The sequence below is a fragment of the Anas platyrhynchos genome, chromosome 15, assembly GCF_047663525.1.
Source record: "Anas platyrhynchos isolate ZD024472 breed Pekin duck chromosome 15, IASCAAS_PekinDuck_T2T, whole genome shotgun sequence".
Taxonomy (NCBI): domain Eukaryota; kingdom Metazoa; phylum Chordata; class Aves; order Anseriformes; family Anatidae; genus Anas; species Anas platyrhynchos.
Window position 1 is genome coordinate 20,143,255 of NC_092601.1, and position 19,570 is coordinate 20,162,824.

The following is a 19,570-nucleotide window of genomic DNA, read 5'->3' on the forward strand; positions in this document are numbered from 1 at the left end:
ATGTTGGGTGCCCGGAGCATTCCGGGAAATGTAGTTCTGGGACTCCGAACTTCCGGGAGGCCATGTTGAGTGCCCGGAGCATTCCGGGAAATGTAGTTCTCGGACTCCGAACTTCCGGGAAGCCATGTTTGGTGCCCGGAGCATTCCGGGAAATGTAGTTCTGGGACTCCGAACTTCCGGGAGGCCATGTTGAGCGCCCATAGCGTGACTGGAAATGAAGTTCTCAGGAACTAGGGTTGGGGTTAGGGACTAGGGCTGGGGCTAGGGTTAGAGTTTACGGTGAGGGTTGGGGTTAGGGTTAGGGTTAGGGCTAGTGAATGCTGGTTCTCAGTGTTTGCAGACGACGGTGAGCGTGTTTAAACTAATTCCAGTTGAAGAAGTTTCAGTAACTTGCCTGGTGACATGATCAGTTGAACATTAAAAGCTGCAGCAAAAGCAAAAGGGGAGTTTTGCTTCTAGAAACACCACAGGTCTCTTGTCTGCTCTCTGAATTTTTTTGAGATAAAACAGATTTTAAAAAACAAAGGAAAAAAAAACACGGCTGCTTCTTTTGCTCTCTTCCTACTTTCTTGTGCTTTGCCCCTCCCCTTTCCCAGGTGATTGGGTTTGGGTGCTGGGCGGGGCTGAATGCTATATGAGCCCCAGGCATGCCATCAGAGAGCTCATTCTGCTTGGGCTGCTCTTTGGGATAAGTGCTTTGCTTTTCCTTCAGTCAGTTGCAGGGTTCTCTAGGCAGGCTGGAGCCTGTGGATTTCTGGATTTTAAGTGCTTGGAATTCACTTAGTAGAGGGATGTTTAGTAGGGGCTGCTGGCTCACTGTTTTTTTGTGATGGTGGGATACTCTTCTGTTTTTGAGCTATATTTTAATCTCTAGATGTATAAACCCACTTCTGTAACTCTCCAGAGGACTAAAACCAGCTTGACTGCATGCTACATGTGGCTTGGCAGTGTAGATGCAGCATTACCAAGAGACTGAGCAGGGTTGTATCAGAGTCACCTCTTTCATCTGCGTAAGTCTGTGACTACCCCTTCCTGGGCTGCTCTATGTGCATGTCTTTTTGGCATTTATGGAGCTCAGTTTTTTTTTTTTTTGTGTGTGTATGTTCAAAGTTTCTGTTTTTTTTTTTTTTTGAGGGGCAAATAGCGTGTGTGCTGAGCGTGGTTGGCAGCAGGAGGTGGGGAGCTGCTCAGGACTGGTAGGTTTGGTTTCTAGGAATATGCTGCATCCTTCCTGTGCAATGCAACTGATTGTTGGGCGGGAATGTTCCAGCTTGTGTGTCTTAAGCAATGTAGCTTGTGTAGTGTGTGTTGTGTGGCCCAGGCAGAGTTTGCAGTGGAGCTGTGAGTGAAGAATCTCAGTTAGAGCTGGTGAGCAGCTGAAGTACCGGAGCTGCGAAGAGAGGTATTGCAGGAGGTACGCTGTGGCTGTGAGGTGCCTCAGAGTGTGCTTTTCTCTTGTCTTTGCAGGTGCTTTGTGCAGTCGTGGACAGGGAAGGGAAATCCTCATGTCACGAAGCTCTGAGGGAAGGTTTGTGTTGTCAGCCTGGTCATCCCTTATCCAAAGCGAAGGGAAGATTGTTTGGTGTTTGATTGTTTTGGCGTATAATCTGTTCTGCTCCTAGACCTTTCTTTCTATGTAAAAAAAAAAAAAAATGTTTGAGCTATTTCCAGTTAAGCAATTTCCAGTTACTTGCTGGGCCTTATTGTCCTTTTAACATTCAAAGCTGCAGCAAAAGCATGGGGATTGTTCCTTCTAGAAACACCCCAGTTCTCTTGTCTGCAGTCTGCATGCTGTTGAGCTAAAGCAGATTTGAAAAAAACAAAACAAACAACAAAAAAAACCCAAACAATAAAACAAGAAACACACACACACACACAAACAACAACAACAAAAAACCACCTTTGGGTTATTTGTTGTGAATGCAACGATCATTTAATCCCTTTGTTTTCCCAGGTGGTGTGGATGATATTGGCTGCACTGTTGGAGCTTGGATTCGGAGAGGAAGAGGTGAGCAGAACTGTATGTTGCATGAGTACTATTCAGCATTGTGGAGCAGGTGGGCATCATGGCTGGCGTGTTAGTGAATGCTGATACTCTGTTTTTGCAGCTGATGATGAGCCTGGCAGTTGACTAAGATGTCAATCGGTGCCTGTGTATTTCTTGAGGCGGAGGGACTTTACCATGCAGCAACCTGAGAGCTAACTTGGGGGGCGCCTGGTATTTGCATATCTGGGGTGGCTAATGGGAGCTGGGAGCCAGAGCAGCATGGTGCCTGCTGGCTGAATAGACTTGGTGCCACTGTGAGGGTGGTTCAGGCTGGGTCACCAGCCTAATAGAAGCAGCGGGATTATTTTGTAGTGTGAGTGCGTGTGGCAGGCCGGACAGTTTCCTTCAGTTTGTCTGTCTTGTAGTGTTGTTTCTGCAGGGTCTGTTCTATGCTTCTCGGGTCTTGATATCCTCCTGGCTTTTTAGGCTGGACTGACCAGGCAGGCGACTTGGTAGCTGTGCTGAAGGGCCTCAGTGCTTGTTTGGTCATCTTGATTCTGATCCGAGCACTTCTTGTCTTGCAGTCGCTGCTTGAACTGCAGATCTGTTTCAGGTCTTGTGAATCATATTCGGTTTGAGATCACATCTGTTTCCATCCTCACTCTTGCAGAAGTCATCTGGGCCGCATCAGGAGCTCTTGCTTGGGAATTGATTTCCTGGGAGTTGTCTTAGGGGGTTTCCACTCCACATTACTCTGGTCTCTTGTCTTGAAGGCAGGCTTTTTAGGCCTTCATCATCCCAGTTCTGGCAGTTGCTTCCAGTCGCGTGTCGTGACATTCGAGTCTCTCGTAGGGTCTGGTGCAGAGCACCTGTTCTGACTTGCTGTTGCTGTAGGGCTTTCCGTTTGGGGGTCACTTTTTCTTGCGCCTTGTGTTGTGTATTTTGTTTGCAGTGTTTGTGGCGTGCCTATGTGTGTACGTGTTTGGTCTGGAGCTGTCCTGCCTGGCGGTTAGTGATTAATGTGGCAGTGCATGGGTGTACTAATACATAATGGGACTGTGTTGGCGAAGACATCAGGTCTGCCTCTGGGCACGTACTGAAGGGCAGCTGGCACAGTCATCTCTGGTGGTTGACAGATGTGGATTTGGGAGAGTATATCTGCTTGTGAGCAGCTGTGTGCATAGTGCTTGAACGGTGTGCTTGAGGAGGTCTGTTGAATCTTGAAAGCTTACAGATGTGGGGTTTTGAAATGTTTATTTTTATTTCTTTCCTGTCCCCATTAGAGTGTAAACCCTAGGAGGAACCTGTCACAGGAAAGAGCTCCTTCTGGAACTGTTCAGCACTCGGTAGGCAACTCGGTGACTGGCTTGATCTACTTCTGAGGTGCTGAGGCAAGGGGGCTGCTGTTTTGAAATGATAATGTTGTAAATGGGGTCCCTTTTGTTGTGGAGGGATGGGTGCTAATGCTGGCAGCTGAGCAATGAACAGATGTAGCAGGTACTTTAGGGGTGCAGTTGTCACTGCAGTTACTTAACTACACAAAATACAGTAAAAATCCTGTTTATATTTCGGAGGTGTTGTAGCTGGCCTAAGAGAGTAGATGGAAGTGTCTGCCTCGAGGGCAGGTGAGGGGGCCGAGGTAAGGGAGCAGGTGAGAGTAACTGTCGTAGCTGTGCTGTGGCTTTGGATGCTGCTTCAGCCTATGCTTTTCTTTTTGTTTCACAGGTGTCTTGCACAGGCTGAGTGGGGCCAAGCTGCACTCTGAAGAGCAGCACGAGAAGGGCGGGCTGGTTGTGAGCTGGATTGGAGCAGAACAGCCAAGTAGCATGAGGTGACTGTGAAGGGTATCCATCTTGCTTTGCAGGTGCCATGGCAGGCTCTCCACAGAAGCGGTTGAGGATTTGAGAAGAGGCTGCAGATGATCAAGGAACAACACGTGCAGGGATGGCTTGAAAAGGGTATGGCTGCTTTCTCTTCTGGTCACAGGCAATGTGGGCTGTGATGTTAGTTCTTGAGAATTGGAACAAAGCAGGTGCTGATGGCGGTCTTCTTTGGTAAGCAAAGTGGTGCCTGAAGCCCTGTCCTGTGTAACCTGAGCACGCCTCGCTGAGGATGAAGCATGCTTTCCAGCAGTTCCCAAAGCTGTTGAAGCTGAAATGCTGTGTCTGTTTTTTTTGTATTGGGGTTGCACCTCGGTGAGTGTAGGGATGGGTTTTAAGTGGGTGCAGCGGAGGGCCTGGCCACAGTGTCCCATAGTGTGTTTTGACCCATCAGCATAGCCATTTGGTTCTCAGATAGCCTACTGAAGTAAGTGATTTTTCCTGTGAGTGGAACGGAATTGAATTCTTCTTTGGCGTGTAATCTGTTCTGCTCCAAATTTTTCTTTCTATGTAAATAAATGTTTGAGCTAATTCCAGATGGAAAAAGAAATAAGTTGCTTACTTGGTTGTATTGTCCATTTAATATTAAAAGCTGCAGCAAAATCATGGGGATTTCTGTTTCTAGAAACACCCTAGTTCTTCTGTCTGCACTCTGCTTGCTGTTGAGCTAAGCCTTATAAATAAGTAAATAAACCACAGCTGCTGCTCCTCCTCTTTTCTGCTTTTTTTTTTTTTTGTGCTTTCCCCCTGCACTTTCCCAGGTGGTTGGCTTCAGGTTCCATGTGGGAGGTAATGGTAACTGAGTTACACGTATGCCATGGGAGAGCTCCTTCTGCCTGGGCTGCACTTTTTGGTAAGTGCTTTGTTTTTCCTTCAGTTGTTTGGAGGGTTCATTAGGTGGGTCAGAGTCTATGGACTGATGCATTTTGAAGTAGAAACTGGTACTTCTATCTTTTTGAGGTGAAAACTGGCAGGATCTGTCATAGTAAAGGAATCTAGTGGTAGGTGCCTGTATTGCACGCAGCTCTTCCTCAAGTGAGTAGTTGTTATGGCAGTTTTACGGATAGTATGGTGATGTTACTTTGTGTGTTTGCTTTGAGGTTCTGGGTCCCTTCTGATTTTTGCAGAATTACGGGGCTTTCTGTGATTCTTTGCCTGTATGTCAAATCTTATCAAAGTCAAAACCTTGCTGTTAAAGAGATGGAGCAGGGTTTAGGAGAAGTGTATCATGGAAGCTCCCTGTGTGAGCATGTGTCTGAAAATGGCAGCAGTGGCCATGTAAGGGGTAGTCTGTTTCAAGCTTAGGGACAGTTTGTTATATTTCTGGAGCTTTTGCCTGTGTGTTGTCTGTCTGAGTGTTTAGACCTTGCAGTCTTCTAGGCTTTATGTCCTTGAATTTACGTATTAGAAGTACGTTTATGAGGGGCCCATTTCGGCGCGGCGCCGCCCGGGCCCATTTCGGCGCGGCGCCGCCCGGGCCCATTTCGGCGCGGCGCCGCCCGGGCCCATTTCGGCGCGGCGCCGCCCGGGCCCATTTCGGCGCGGCGCCGCCCGGGCCCATTTCGGCGCGGCGCCGCCCGGGCCCATTTCGGCGCGGCGCCGCCCGGGCCCATTTCGGCGCGGCGCCGCCCGGGCCCATTTCGGCGCGGCGCCGCCCGGGCCCATTTCGGCGCGGCGCCGCCCGGGCCCATTTCGGCGCGGCGCCGCCCGGGCCCATTTCGGCGCGGCGCCGCCCGGGCCCATTTCGGCGCGGCGCCGCCCGGGCCCATTTCGGCGCGGCGCCGCCCGGGCCCATTTCGGCGCGGCGCCGCCCGGGCCCATTTCGGCGCGGCGCCGCCCGGGCCCATTTCGGCGCGGCGCCGCCCGGGCCCATTTCGGCGCGGCGCCGCCCGGGCCCATTTCGGCGCGGCGCCGCCCGGGCCCATTTCGGCGCGGCGCCGCCCGGGCCCATTTCGGCGCGGCGCCGCCCGGGCCCATTTCGGCGCGGCGCCGCCCGGGCCCATTTCGGCGCGGCGCCGCCCGGGCCCATTTCGGCGCGGCGCCGCCCGGGCCCATTTCGGCGCGGCGCCGCCCGGGCCCATTTCGGCGCGGCGCCGCCCGGGCCCATTTCGGCGCGGCGCCGCCCGGGCCCATTTCGGCGCGGCGCCGCCCGGGCCCATTTCGGCGCGGCGCCGCCCGGGCCCATTTCGGCGCGGCGCCGCCCGGGCCCATTTCGGCGCGGCGCCGCCCGGGCCCATTTCGGCGCGGCGCCGCCCGGGCCCATTTCGGCGCGGCGCCGCCCGGGCCCATTTCGGCGCGGCGCCGCCCGGGCCCATTTCGGCGCGGCGCCGCCCGGGCCCATTTCGGCGCGGCGCCGCCCGGGCCCATTTCGGCGCGGCGCCGCCCGGGCCCATTTCGGCGCGGCGCCGCCCGGGCCCATTTCGGCGCGGCGCCGCCCGGGCCCATTTCGGCGCGGCGCCGCCCGGGCCCATTTCGGCGCGGCGCCGCCCGGGCCCATTTCGGCGCGGCGCCGCCCGGGCCCATTTCGGCGCGGCGCCGCCCGGGCCCATTTCTTAGGTAAGTATAATGAGCAGCTGAGGTAAAGGAGCTGGTAACAGAGAAGTATTGCACAGTAGCGTTTTGCATTAGTAGTAGTCAGCGTTGCGGAGATGGTGGGTGTCAGGGCTGGCGTGCTAGTGAATGCTGGTTCTCTGTTTTTGCAAGTGATGATGAACCTGTTGAGCTAATTCTAATTGAAAAAGTTCCAGTTACTGGCCTGCTTGTATTGTCCTTTCAATGTTAAAAACTGCAGCAAAAGCATGGGGATTGTTGCTTCTAGAAACACCCCAGGTCACCTGTCTGCTCTCTGCATGTTTTTCAAGTAAACCAGATCTTAAAAAAAAAAAAAAAAACACACACACACAAAAAACAAAGAAAATAATAAAAAACAGCTGCTGCTGCTGCTCCTGCTTTCTTTCTACTTCCTTGTGCTTTGCCCCTCCCCTTTTCCAGGTGATTGGGTTTGGGTGCTGCGCGGGGCTAAATGGTATATGAGCCCCAGGCATGGCATTAGAGAGCTCCTTCTGCCTGGGCTGCTCCTTGGGGTAAGTGCTTTGGTTTTTCCTTCAGTCAATTGCAGGGTTCTCTAGGCAGGCTGGAGTTTATAGATTTCTAGAATTTTTAAGTGCTTCGAATTAACTTGATAGAGGGATGTTTAGTAGAGGTTTGTGGCTTATTATTTCTTAGGATGGTGGGATACTCCTCTGTTTTTGAGTTGCACTTTAATCTCTAGATGTATAAACCCAGTTGTGTAATTCTCCAGAGGACTAAAACCAGCTTGATTGCATGGTACCTGTGGCTTGACAACGTAGATACAGCATTACCAAGAGACTGAGCAGAGTTGTATCAGAGTCACCTCTTTCATCTGCAAAGGGTGCGTTTGATTACCCCTGCCGGGGCTGCTGTGTGTGCATGTCTTTTTGGCATTGTGGAGCTCAGTTGTTTTTTGTGTGTGTGTATGTTCTAACTTTCTGTTTTTCTGAGCAGTAAATAGTGTGTCTGCTGAGCGTGGTTGGCAGGAGGAGGTGGGGAGCTCTTCAGGACTGGTAGGTTTGGTTTCTCGGAGAGTACGGCAGCCTTCCTATGCAATGCGACTGATTGTTGGGTGGGAATGTTCCAGCTTGTGTGTCTTAGGCAATGTAGCCTGTGTAGTGTCTGTTGTGTGGCCTGGGCAGATTTTGCTGTGGTGCTGTGAGTGAAGAATCTGAGTTAGAGCTGGTGAGCAGCTGAAGTACCGGAGCTGGGAAGAGAGAGGTCTTGCAGCAGGTACACTGTGGCTGTGAGGTGCCTCAGAGTGTGCTTTTCCCTTTTCTCTGCAGGTGCTTTGTGCAGTCGTGGACAGGGAAGGGATATCTTCCTGTGATGGAGCTCTGAGGGAAGGTGAGTGTTGCCAGCCTGGTCATGCCTTATCCGAAGCGAAGGGAAGACGCTCAGGTGTTTTCCTGTGAGGGTTGGAGGTGAGGCTGTTTGGGATAGAGGAGCAGTGTGGCAGGTGGGTGCTTGCAAGCACAGTGGTCATTGTATCCTTTTGTGTTCCCAGGTGGCGTGGGTGATGTTGGCCGCTCCTTTCAAGCTTGGACCTAATTTTCAGGTACAGAGGCAAGTGGCCTGCTGTTTTGAAAGGATAAAAGTAAAGCTGGGGTCGCTTATGTTGTTGAGGGATGGGTGCTACTGCTGGCAGCTGAATGTTTATCTTCTGCCTGTGTTTTTCTTTTGTTTAGGCTGAAACGCAGTGCGCAGTGCAGGACCTCTCGACCCAAGCTGCCTCTGCAGTGACTCTGGTGCTTGATGAGCAGAGGTAACTGTTGTTTTTGGGGCGCGATTGTCACTGCAGTTATTTTCCTACATCCAATAGAGTAAAATTCCAGTTTGCCTTTTAGAGGTGCTATAAGTGGGTGAAGAGAACAGATGGAAGCATGTGCCACGTGGGGTAGGCAGGCGGCTGAGGTACAGGAGGGGATGAGAGTATGTGATTTTTTTCTGGGGACGAAATGGAATTAATTTTGTTGGTGTATAATCTGTTCTGCACCTAGATTTTTCTTTCAATGTGAATAAAAGTTTGAGCTAATTCCAGTTAAGAAAGTTCCAGTTACTTGCTGGGTCGTGTTGTCCTTTTAATATTCAAAGCTGCAGCAAAAGCATGGGGATTATTGCTTCTAGAAACACCCCAGTTTTCTTATCTGCAGTCTGCATGCTGTTGAGCTAAAGCAGACTAAAAAATAAATACAGGAAACACACACACACACACACACACAAAAAACAAAAAAAACCAAAAAAAAACAACACCATTGGCTGACTTGTTGTGAATGCAACGATCATTTAATCCCTTTGTTTTCCCAGGTGGTGTGGATGATACTGGCTGCACTGTTGGAGCTTGGATTCGGAGAGGAAGAGGTGAGCAGAACCGTATGTTGCATCAGCAGTAGTCAGCATTGTGGAGAAGGTGGGCATCATGGCCGGCGTGCTAGTGAATGCTGTTACTCTGTTTTTGCAGCTGATGACGAGCCTGGCAATTGACTAAGATGACAATCAGTGCCTGTGCATTTCTTGAGGCAGAGAAACTTTACCATGCAGCAACCTGAGAGCTAAGTTGGGGGGCACCTGGTAATTGCATATCTGGGGTGGCTAATGGGAGCTGGGAGCCAGAGCAGCATGGAGCGTGCTGGCTGAATAGACTTGGTGCCACTGTGAGGGTGTTTCAGGCTGGGTCACGTTCAGGCTGCTTGTGGCTGGGTCACCAGCCTAATAGAAGCAGTGGGATTATTTTGTAGCGTGCGTGCGTGTGCCAGGCAGGACAGTTTCCTTCTGTTCGTCTGTCCTGTAGTGTTGCTTCTGCAGTGTCTGTTCTGTGCTTCTCGGGTCTTGATATCCTCCTGGCTTTTTAGACTGGACTGACTAGACAGGCGACTTGGTAGCTGTGCTGAAGGGCCTCAATGCTTGTTTCGTCATCATGACTCTGATCCGGGCGCTTCGTGTCTTGCAGTCGCTGCTTGAAGTGCAGATCTGTTTCAGGTCTTATGATCTCAAACCGAATATGATGCACATCTCTTTCCATTCTCACTCTTGCAGAAGTCATCTGGGTCGCATCAGGAGCCTTTGCTTGGGAATTGATTTCCTAAGTGTCGCCTTGGGGGGTTTTCAGTCCCCATCCTTCTGGTCTCTTGTCCTGAAGGCAGGCTTTTTAGGCCTCCATCATCCCAGTTCTGGCAGTTGCTTCCAGTCGCGTGTCGTGACATTTGAGTCTCTGGTAGGGTCTGGTGCAGAGCACCTGTTCTGACTTGCTGTTGCCATAGGGCTTCCCTCTGGGGGTCACTTTTTCTTGTGCCTTGTGTTGTGTGTTTTGTTTGTAGTGTTTGTGGCGTGCCTGTGCGTGTACATGCTTGGTCTGGAGCTGTCCTGCCTGGCAGTTAGTGATGACAGCTAACGTGGCAGTGCATGGGTGTACTAATACATTGTCTGGACTGTTTTGGCAAAGACATCAGGTCTGCCTCTGGGCACGTACTGAAGGGCAGCTGGCACAGTCATCTCTGGTGGTTGGCCGCTGTGGATTTGGGAGAGTATATCTGCTTGTTAGCAGCTGTTTGCATAGTGCTTGAACGGTGTGCTTGAGGAGGTCTGTCGAATCTTGAAAGCTTACAGATATGGGGTTTTGCTTTTTTTTTTTTTTTTTTTATTTTTATTTCTTTCCTGTCCCCATTAGAGGGTAAACCCTAGGAGGAACCTGTCACAGGAAAGAGCTCCTTCTGGAACTGTTCAGCACTCGGTAGGCAACTTGGTGACTGGTCTGATCTACTTCTGAGGTGCTGAGGCAAGGGGGCTGCTGTTTTGAAACGATAATATCGTAAATGGTGTCCCTTTTGTTGTGGAGGGATGGGTGCTAATGCTGGCAGCTGAATGATCATCTTGTGTCTGTTTTCAGTTGTTAAAGCTGAAACACAGTGTACAACATGGGACTTGACGACCAGAGCTGCTTTTTGGAAGGTGAGCGATGAGCAGATGTAGAAGGTACTTTAGGGGTGCAGTTGTCACTGCAGTTACTTAACTACACAAAATACAGTAAAAAAAAAAGGCATGACCAGGCTGGCAACACTCACCTTCCCTCAGAGCTCCATCACAGGAAGATATCCCTTCCCTGTCCACGACTGCACAAAGCACCTGCAGAGAAAAGGGAAAAGCACACTCTGAGGCACCTCACAGCCACAGTGTACCTGCTGCAATACCTCTCTCTTCCCAGCTCCTTATCTCAACCCGTGAGTTGTTCTTTGCTTTACTTCTTCCCCTCCTCATCTAAAGGAGGGGGAGTGAGAGAGCGGTTGTGGGGTTTAGCTGCCCAGCACGGTAAAACCACCACAGGTGGCTGTGGTATCTCCAGCAGTACCACCGTTGCCCCTGCTTCCACCACCATGAGCACCAGAATGAGACCAACCTCCGGCTGCGTTCATGAGAAGTAGGACTGCCGTATCTGAGAGAGCTCCTCTATATCCTTTAAGGGACGTAACTGGTGTATAACTGAGTTGGAGTTTTAACAGGGTTTTAAGGGTTTCAGGGTTAGCGTGTTAGGGTTTTAGAGTTTTTTTTGGGATGGAGTGTTGCTATGTTTTTTAGGGTTAGGGTCCTAGGGTTTTATTTTTGGTCAGTTATTTAGGGTTAGTGTGTTAAGATGCTTTTTTCTTTTTTTTTTTTTTTTTTCAGGTTAGGTTCTCCGGGGTTAGAGTTTCGAGCGTCCTAATTTTTTGGGTCACGGTGTTGAGCGTCCTAATGTTTTGTGTTAGGGCTTTGGGTGTTAAGCATCTTAATTTTTGGGTTAGAGTTTTGAGCGTCCTGATGTTTTGAGTGAGGGTTTTGAGCATCCTAGTGTTTTGGGTTGGCTTTGTGTTTTGAGCATCTTAATTTTGGGGTTACGGCTTTAAGCGTCCTAATTTTGTTGTTTAGGGCTTTGAGAATCCTATTGCTTTGGGTTTGGGTTTTGAGCGTCCTAAGGGCTTTTAGGCATAGGACTTCAGGGGTTTAGTGTGGTAAACAGTTTGGATTAGGCCTGTAGGGGTTTCAAAGTTTTTTAGTGTTAGGGCTTGAGGCTTTTTTGAAAGGGCGGTAAGTGCTTGGGTTCCAGTGAGTGCTGGTAAATGTAGTTCTCGAACACTGGGCCTGTGATGGGTCAAGCCAGCTGCCTGGGGAATGCTGGTAGGTGTAGTTTTCCGGCACCGGGCTTCCAGGAGGCCATGTTTGGTGCCCAGAGCATGCCGGGTGGGGGTTGGGGGTAAGGGGTGTTGGGGGGTCAGGGGTTAGGGGGGTTAGGGTTAGAGGGTTAGAGTTGGGGTTAGATCCGTTAGGGTTGGGGGGTCGGGGGTTAGGGGGTTAGGTGGTTGGGGTTGGGGGGTTAGTGGGTTGGGGGGTTAGGATTAGAGGGTTAGGGTTACATCCGTTAGGGTTAGGGGGTTAGGGTTGGGGGGTCGGGGGTTAGGGTTGGGGGGTTAGGGTTAGAGGGTTAGGGTTAGGGTTACATCCGTTAGGGTTGGGGGGTTAGGGGGTTGGGTTAGGGTTAGGGTCAGAGGGATAGGGTTAGATCCGTTAGGGTTAGGAGGTTAGGGTTGGGGGGTTGGAGGTTAGGGTTGGTGGGTTGGGGGTTAGGGTTGGGGGGTTGGGGGTTAGGGTTAGATCCGTTAGGGTTAGGGGGTTATGGGCCCGGGCACATTTTAGCGCGGCGCCGCCCGGACCCATTTTAGCGCGGCTCAGCGACATTTGCGGGGCGCACGGGGGGGGGGTCCATGGGGCTAGGGGGGACCCCAACGAGGGGGGGGGGAACCAAAACGAGGGGGGAACCAAGTGTGGGGGTTCAGTTTCCGGTGGGAAACATTTGCAGGGCGCACCGGGGGGAACCAAAATGAGGGGGGAACCAAGTGTGCGGGGTGATGTTTCCGGGGGGACACATTTGCGTGGTGTACCGGGGGGGGGGGAACCAAAACGAGGGGGGAACCAAGTGTGCGGGGTGCTGTTTCCGGGGGTACACATTTGTGGGGCGCACGGGGGGGGAACCAAAATGAGGGGGGAACCATTTGTGCGGGGTGCTGTTTCTGTGGGGACGCATTTGCGTGGCGCACCGGGGGGGGGAACCAAAATGAGGGGGGAACCAAGTGTGCGGGTGCTGTTTCCGGGGGGACACATTTGCGAGTCGCACCGGGGGGGGAACCAAAATGAGGGGGGAACCAAGTGTGCGGGGTGCTGTTTCCGGGGGGACACATTTGCGTGGCGCACCGGGGGAACCAAAACGAGGGGGGAACCAAGTGTGCGGGGTGCTCTTTCCGTGGGGACACATTTGCGTGGCGCACCGGGGGGGAACCAAAATGAGGGGGGAACCAAGTGTGCGGGTGCTGTTTCCGGGGGGACACATTTGCGAGTCGCATCGGGGGGAACCAAAATGAGGGGGGAACCAAGTGTGCGGGGTGCTGTTTCCGTGGGGACGCATTTGCGGGGCTCACTGGGGGGAACCAAAATGATGGGGGAACCAAGTGTGCGGGGTGCTGTTTCCGTGGGGACGCATTTGCGGGGCGCACTGGGGGGGGAACCAAAATGAGGGGGGAACCAAGTGTGCCGGGTTCCGTTGCTGGGGGGACACATTTGCGGGGATCACCTGAGGGGGGGTCCATAGGGTTAGGGTTGGGGGGTCGGGGGGTCGGGGGTTAGGGTTGGGGGGTTAGGGTTGGGGGTTACGGTTAGAGGATTAGGGTTAGATCCGTTAGGGTTGGGGGTTCCGGTTAGAGGGTTAGGGTTAGATCCGTTAGGGTTGGGGGGTTAGGGTTGGGGGTTTAGGGGGTTGGGGTTTAGGGTTAGAGGGTTAGGGTTAGATCCGTTAGGGTTAGGGGGTTAGGGGGTTAGGGTTGGGGGTTAGGGGGTTGAGGGGTTAGGATTAGGGGGTTTGGGGGTTGGGGTTGGGTACTTGGGGGATTAGGGGTTGGGGGGTTAGGGTTAGAGGGTTAGGGTGAGATCTGTTAGGGTTGGGGGGTCGGGGGTTAGGGTTGGGGGTTTAGGGTTGGGGTGTTGGGGGTTAGAGTTAGGGGGTTAGGGTTGGGTGGTTGGGTTTGGGGGGTTGGGGTTGGGGGGTCGGGGGTTAGGGTTGGGGGTTAAGGGGTTGGGGGGTTAGGGTTAGGGGGTTAGGGTTAGATCCGTTAGGGTTAGGGGGTTATGGTTGGGGGGTCGGGGGTTAGGGTTGGGGGGTTAGGGTTAGGGGGTTTGGGGGTTGGGGTTGGGTTCTTGGGGGGTTAGGGGTTGGGGGGTTAGGGTTAGAGGATTAGGGTTAGGGTTAGATATCTTAGGGTTGGGGGGTTAGGGTTAGATCCGTTAGGGTTAGGGGGTTAGGGGTGGGGGGTCGGGGGCTAGGGTTGGGGGGTTAGGGGGTTGGGGGGCTAGGGTAAGAGGGTTAGGGTTAGGGTTAGATCTGTTAGGGTTAGGGGTTTATGTGCCCGGACAGATTTTAGCGCGGCGCCGCCCGGCCAAATAATAGGGAGGCGCCGCCCGGACACATTTTAGCGCGGCGATGCCCGCACGCATTTTAGCGCAGCACCGCCCGGGCACATTTCTCAGGTAAGTGTAGTGAGCAGCTGAGGTAAAGGAGCTGGGAACAGAGAGGTATTGCACAACTGTATGTTGCATCAGTAGTAGTGAGCGTTGTGCAGAAGGTGGGTATCAGTGCTGGCATGCTAGTGAATGCTGGTTCTCTGTTTTTGCTAGCGATGATGAACCTGTTTGACATAATTCCATTTGAAAAAGTTCCAATTACTGGCCTGGTCGTGTTGTCCTTTCAATATTAAAAGCTGCAGCAAAAGCATGGGGATTGTTGCTTCTAGAAACACCCCAGTTCTCTTGTCTGCTCTCTGCATATTGTTCAGGTAAAGCAGATTTAAAAAACAAGCAAACATAATGAAAACCAGCTGCTGCTGCTCCTGTTCTGTTCCTACTTTCTTGTGCTTTGTCCCTCCCCTTTACAACGTGGTCTGGATTGAATGCTGGGCGGGGCCAAATGGTATATGAACCTCAGGCATGGCATTAGAGAGCTCCTTCTGCCTGGGCTGCTCCTTGGGGTAAGTGCTTTGTTTTTCCTTCAGTCAATTGCAGGGTTCTCTAGGCAGGCTGGAGTTTATAGATTTCTAGAATTTTTAAGTGCTTGGAATTCACTCAATAGAGGGATATTTAGTAGAGGTTGCTGTCTCACTTTTTTTTGTGATGGTGGGATACTTTTCTGTTTTTGAGCTATGTTTTAATCTCTAGATGTATACACCTACTTGTGTAATTTTCCAGAGGACTAAAACCAGCCTCATTTCATGCTGCATATGGCTTGGCAGTGTAGATGCAGCATTACCAAGAGCCTGAGCAGGGTTGTATCAGAGCCTCCTTTTTCCTTTGCAAAGGGTATGTCTGTGATTACCCCTGCCAGGGCTGCTGTGTGTGCATGTCTTTTTGGCATTTGCGGAGCTCAGTTGTTTTTTTTTTTTTGTGTGTGTGTGTGTGTGTGTATGTTTTAAGTTTTTATTTTCTTGATGGGCAAATAGTGTGTGTGCTGAGCGTGGTTGGCAGGAGGATGTGGGGAGCTGCTCAGGACCGGTAGGTTTGGTTTCTCGGAGCGTGTGGCAGCCTTCCTGTGTGATGTGACGGATTGTTGGGCGGTAACATTCCAGCTTGTGTGTCTTAGGCAATGTAGCTTGAGTAGTGTGTGTTGTGTGGCCTGGGCAGAGTTTAGAGTGGTGCTGTGAGCGAGGAATCTGAGTTAGAGCTGGTGAGCAGCTGAAGTACCGGAGCTGGGAAGAGAGAGGTCTTGCAGCAGGTACGCTGTGGCTGTGAGGTGCCTCAGAGTGTGCTTTTCTCTTGTCTCTGCAGGTGCTTTGTGCAGTCGTGAACAGGGAAGGGAAATCCTCACGTCACAAAGCTCTGAGGGAAGGTGAGTGTTGTCAGCCTGGTCATCCCTTATCTGAAGCGAAGGGAAGATGCTCAGGTGTTTCCCTGTGAGGGTTGGAGGTGAGGCTGATTGGGATAGAGGAGCAGTGTGGCAGGTGGGTGCTTGTAAGCACAGTGGTCCTTTTGTCCTTTTGTGTTCCCAGGTGGCGTGCATGATGCTGGCCGCTCCTTTCAAGCTTGGACGTAATTTTCAGGTACAGAGGCAAGTGGCCTGCTGTTTTGAAAGGATAAAACTAAAGATGGGGTCCCTTTTGTTGTTGAGGAATGGGTGCTACTGCTGGCAGTTGAATGTTTATATTCTTCCTGCCTTTCTCCTTTGGTCAGGCTGAAATGCAGTGTGCATTTCACACGTGTTGTCCTTTTAATATTCAAAGCTGCAGCAAAAGCATGGGGATTGTTTCTTCTAGAAACACCCCAGTTCCCTTGTTTGTGCTCTGCATGCTGTTGAGCTAAGGCAGATTTAAAAGAAAATACAGGTAACACAAAAAACAACAAGAACAACAATAAAAAACAACATTGGCTGACTCGCTGTGAATGCAACGATCATTTAATCACTTTATTTCCCCAGGTGGTGTGGATGATACTGGCTGCACTGTTGGAGCTTGGATTCGGAGAGGAACAGGTGAGCACAGTCTTATGGTGCATCAGTAGTAGTCAGCATTGTGGAGAAGGTGAGCAATGGGGCTGGAATCCTAGTGAATGCTGGTACTCTGTTTTTGCAGCTGATGATGAGCCTTCAGTTGACTAAGATGACAATCAGTGCCTGTGCATTTCTTGAGGCGGAGGGACTTTACCATGCAGCAACCTGAGAGCTAAGTTGGGGGGCACCTGGGATTTGCATATCTGGGGTGGCTAATGGGAGCTGGGAGCCAGAGCAGCATGGAGCGTGCTGGCTGAATAGACTTGGTGCCACTGTGAGGGTGTTTCAGGCTGGGTCACGTTCAGGCTGCTTGTGGCTGGGTCACCAGCCTAATAGAAGCAGCGGGATAATTTTGTAGCGTGCGTGCGCCAGGCAGGACAGTTTCCTTCTGTTCGTCTGTCTTGTAGTGTTGCTTCTGCAGTGTCTTTTCTGTGCTTCTCGGGTCTTGATATCCTCCTGGCTTTTTAGATTGGACTGACTAGACAGGCGACTTGGTAGCTGTGCTGAAGGGCCTCAATGCTTGTTTTGTCATCATGACTCTGATCCGAGCACTTCTTGTCTTGCAGTCGCTGCTTGAAGTGCAGATCTGTTTGAGGTCTTGCGATCTCAAACCGAATATGATGCACATCTCTTTCCATCCTCACTCTTGCAGAAGACATCTGGGCCGCATCAGGAGCTCTTGCTTGGGAATTGATTTCCTAAGCGTCTTCTTAGGGGGTTTTCACTCCCCATCCCTCTGGTCTCTTGTCCTGAAGGCAGGCTTTTTAGGCCTCCATCATCCCAGTTCTGGCAGTTGCTTCCAGTCGCGTGTCGTGACATTCGAGTCTCTGGTAGGGTCTGGTGCAGAGCACCTGTTCTGACTTGCTGTTGCTGTAGGGCTTTCTTTTTGGGGGTCACTTTTTCTTGCGCCTAGTGTTGTGTGTTTTGTTTGTAGTGTTTGTGGCGTGCCTGTGTGTGTACGTGTTTGGTCTGGAGCTGTCCTGCCTGGCAGTTAGTGATTAATGTGGCAGTGCATGGGTGTACTAATACATTGTCTGGACTGTGTTGGTGAAGACATCCGGTCTGCCTCTGGGCACTTGCTGAAGGGCATCTAGCACAGTATATGTGTTTGCGAGCAACTTCTCGTTTACCTCTATTTATTTAAAAAATTGTAAAATTTAATTGCAATCCGGTTTGGGACCAGTCATGTATGACACCAGGGGGCTTGTCCGGGAGGGCTTTGGTTCCTGAATTCTTATTTGATCTAGGAGAGGCGCCCCAGCATTTGGTGGCTGCTGTTCAAGTCTGGTCGGGACTAATGGCATCTCGAACCTGAATAAAGGTAAGCTAAGGTTTTGATTTTTTTTTTCAGCTCCCTTGCTGGCTGCAGCACTATATTTTGCCCGTAATTCTGCGTGTGAAGATCTGAATGAAGACAACGGAGTCGTAAGAGTTTAAAGCGTATACTGTTCTGTTGGATGGGTTTTGGTTCAAAAGTTTTTTAGTGTTAGGGCTTGAGGCTTTTTTGAAAGGGTGGTAAGTGCTTGGGTTCCAGTGAGTGCTGGTAAATGTAGTTCTCGAACACTGGGCCTGTGATGGGTCAAGCCAGCTGCCTGGGGAATGCTGGTAGGCGTAGTTTTCCGGCACCGGGCTTCCAGGAGGCCATGTTTGGTGCCCAGAGCATGCCGGGTGGGGGTTGGGGGTAAGGGGGGTTGGGGGGTCAGGGGTTAGGGGGGTTAGGGTTAGAGGGTTAGAGTTGGGGTTAGATCCGTTAGGGTTGGGGGGTTAGGGTTGGGGGGTCGGGGGTTAGGGGGTTAGGGGGTTAGCTGGTTGGGGTTGGGGGGTTAGTGGGTTGGGGGGTTAGGATTAGAGGGTTAGGGTTACATCCGTTAGGGTTAGGGGGTTAGGGTTGGGGGGTCGGGGGTTAGGGTTAGATCCGTTAGGGTTAGGAGGTTAGGGTTGGGGGGTTGGGGGTTAGGGTTGGGGGGTTGGGGGTTAGGGTTAGATCCGTTAGGGTTAGGGGGTTATGGGCCCGGGCACATTTTAGCGCGGCGCCGCCCGGACCCATTTTAGCGCGGCTCAGCGACATTTGCGGGGCGCACCGGGGGGGGGGTCCATGGGGCTAGGGGGGACCCCAACGAGGGGGGGGGGGAACCAAAACGAGGGGGGAACCAAGTGTGCGGGGTGCTGTTTCCGAGGGGACACATTTGTGGGACGCACCGGGGGGGGGGAACCAAAATGAGGGGGGAACCATTTGTGCGGGGTGCTGTTTCCGTGGGGACGCATTTGCGTGGCGCACCGGGGGGAAACAAAATGAGGGGGGAACCAAGTGTGCGGGTGCAGTTTCCGGGGGGACACATTTGCGTGGCGCACCGGGGGGGGGGGAACCAAAATGAGGGGGGAACCAAGTGTGCGGGGTGCTGTTTCCGGGGGGACACATTTGCGTGGCGCACCGGGGGGAACCAAAATGAGGGGGGAACCAAGTGTGCAGGGTTTTGTTTCCGGGGGGACACATTTGCGAGTCGCACCGGGGGGAACCAAAATGAGGGGGGAACCAAGTGTGCCAGGTTCCGTTGCCGTGGGGACACATTTGCGGGGCGCACCAGGGGAACCAAAACGAGGGGGGAACCAAGTGTGCGGGGTGCTGTTTCCGAGGGGACACATTTGTGGGGCGCACCGGGGGGGGGAACCAAAATGAGGGGGGAACCATTTGTGCGGGGTGCTGTTTCCGTGGGGACGCATTTGCGTGGCGCACCGGGGGGAAACAAAATGAGGGGGGAACCAAGTGTGCGGGTGCAGTTTCCGGGGGGACACATTTGCGGGGCGCACCGGGGGGAACCAAAATGAGGGGGGAACCAAGTGTGTGGGGTTTCGTTTCCGGGGGGACACATTTGCGTGGCGCACCGGGGGGGGGAACCAAAATGAGGGGGGAACCAAGTGTGCGGGGTTTTGTTTCCGGGGGGACACATTTGCGAGTCGCACCGGGGGGAACCAAAATGAGGGGGGAACCAAGTGTGCCGGGTTTTGTTTCCGGGGGGACACATTTGCGAGTCGCACCGGGGGGAACCAAAATGAGGGGGGAACCAAGTGTGCCAGGTTCCGTTGCCGGGGGGACACATTTGCGGGGCGCACCAGGGGGGGGAACCAAAATGAGGGGGGAACCATTTGTGCGGGGTGCTGTTTCCGTGGGGACGCATTTGCGTGGCGCACCGGGGGGAAACAAAATGAGGGGGGAACCAAGTGTGCGGGTGCAGTTTCCGGGGGGACACATTTGCGGGGCGCACCGGGGGGAACCAAAATGAGGGGGGAACCAAGTGTGTGGGGTTTCGTTTCCGGGGGGACACATTTGCGTGGCGCACCGGGGGGGGGAACCAAAATGAGGGGGGAACCAAGTGTGCGGGGTTTTGTTTCCGGGGGGACACATTTGCGAGTCGCACCGGGGGGAACCAAAATGAGGGGGGAACCAAGTGTGCCGGGTTTTGTTTCCGGGGGGACACATTTGCGAGTCGCACCGGGGGGAACCAAAATGAGGGGGGAACCAAGTGTGCCAGGTTCCGTTGCCGGGGGGACACATTTGCGGGGCGCACCAGGGGAACCAAA

General features: G+C 52.6%; 3 long non-coding RNA genes across 4 annotated transcripts in view; all 3 read left to right on the top strand.

The window, feature by feature from the left end:
- The first annotated feature begins 303 nt into the window (after positions 1-303).
- On the top strand, positions 304-4,671 carry LOC139998736 (uncharacterized). Of its 2 annotated transcripts, XR_011803533.1 has the most exons (6): positions 304-1,010; positions 1,468-1,528; positions 1,955-2,008; positions 3,271-3,333; positions 3,713-3,945; positions 4,629-4,671. It is a non-coding gene; the product is annotated as an uncharacterized lncRNA (long non-coding RNA). The 2 variants fall into 2 exon arrangements; XR_011803532.1 differs by lacking the exon at positions 4,629-4,671 and having other exon boundaries at positions 3,713-4,497.
- A 1,866-nt stretch (positions 4,672-6,537) lies between these two features.
- The window catches only part of LOC139998749 (uncharacterized), a 105,392-nt gene continuing 92,359 nt past the window's right edge, over positions 6,538-19,570 (top strand). The window contains exon 1 of the long non-coding RNA XR_011803621.1: positions 6,538-7,279. This is a non-coding gene — a long non-coding RNA (uncharacterized lncRNA). The remainder of the gene's footprint in view (positions 7,280-19,570) is intronic.
- LOC119715064 (uncharacterized) lies at positions 7,289-11,633 on the top strand. Its single transcript, XR_005262287.2, has 7 exons — positions 7,289-7,785; positions 7,946-7,996; positions 8,127-8,203; positions 8,746-8,799; positions 8,900-9,009; positions 10,106-10,168; positions 10,325-11,633. It is a non-coding gene; the product is annotated as an uncharacterized lncRNA (long non-coding RNA).